This window comes from Syngnathus leptorhynchus, unplaced genomic scaffold, assembly GCF_054491065.1.
Source record: "Syngnathus leptorhynchus isolate UIUO unplaced genomic scaffold, UIUO_Slep HiC_scaffold_42, whole genome shotgun sequence".
NCBI lineage: Eukaryota > Metazoa > Chordata > Actinopteri > Syngnathiformes > Syngnathidae > Syngnathus > Syngnathus leptorhynchus.
In genome coordinates, this window is record NW_028232009.1 from 585,001 (window position 1) to 586,456 (window position 1,456).

Genomic DNA, 1,456 nt, shown 5'->3' on the forward strand with positions numbered 1-1,456 from the left:
GGGTGCCGAGTTCACCGGCCCCAAGCGACAACCGGTCACCGAGGCACCCGCCGAAGGCGGGTGCCGAGTTCACCGGCCCCAAGCGACAACCGGTCACCGAGGCACCCGCCGAAGGCGGGTGCCGAGTTCACCGGCCCCAAGCGACAACCGGTCACCGAGGCACCCGCCGAAGGCGGGTGCCGAGTTCACCGGCCCCAAGCGACAACCGGTCACCGAGGCACCCGCCGAAGGCGGGTGCCGAGTTCACTGGCCCCAAGCGACAACCGGTCACCGAGGCACCCGCCGAAGGCGGGTGCCGAGTTCACTGGCCCCAAGCGACGGCGGTCACCGAGGCACCCGCCGGAGGCGGGTGCCGAGTTCACCGGCCCCGAGCACCAGCGGTCAGCCACGGAGGGTGCTGGATCATCCATACTTCCATAGCTCCAGAGCTCCATAGCCCCGGAGCTCCATAGCCCCGGAGTTCCATAGCCCCGGAGCTCCATAGCTCCATAGCCCCGGAGCTCCATAGCCCCGGAGCTCCATAGCTCCATAGCCCCGGAGCTCCATAGCCCCGGAGCTCCATAGCTCCATAGCCCCGGAGCTCCATAGCCCCGGAGCTCCATAGCTCCATAGCCCCGGAGCTCCATAGCCCCGGAGCTCCATAGCTCCATAGCCCCAGAGCTCCATAGCTCCAGACTTCCATAGCCCCATACTTCCATAGCTCCATAGCTCCATAGCTCCATACTTCCATAGCTCCAGCCGCGGAGGGTGCTGGCTGGTGGCTCCATAGCTCCATACTTCCATACTTGCAGCCACGGAGTTGGCTAAAATTGCACTAAGTGCGAAAGCCCATTCATTTACAACGGCGTGTCCGCCAGGCGGCGACATTTCCCCGTTACCGGTGGCTGCGCGGCGGGAGAGTGACAGAGCTCATCCGAGCGGCTGGAACTCTGCGCCGGCGTGGTCGAGCGTGAGGCCTCGGCACTTTGGCCGCCTGGTACCTAAACACTTCCATTGATCCAGCCACGGAGGGTGCTGGCTGGTGGCTCCATACCTCCATAGCTCCATACCTCCAGAGCTCCATAGCTCCATAGCACCAGAGCTCCATAGCTCCATAGCACCAGAGCTCCATAGCTCCATAGCACCAGAGCTCCAGAGCTCCATAGCACCAGAGCTCCAGAGCTCCATAGCACCAGAGCTCCATAGCTCCATAGCACCAGAGCTCCATAGCTCCATAGCACCAGAGCTCCATAGCTCCATAGCACCAGAGCTCCATAGCTCCATAGCACCAGAGCTCCATAGCTCCATAGCACCAGAGCTCCATAGCTCCATAGCACCAGAGCTCCATAGCTCCATAGCACCAGGGCTCCATAGCTCCATAGCTCCAGGGCTCCATAGCTCCATAGCTCCAGAGCTCCAGAGCTCCAGAGCTCCATAGCTCCATAGCTCCATACTTCCATAGCTCCGGAGCTCCATG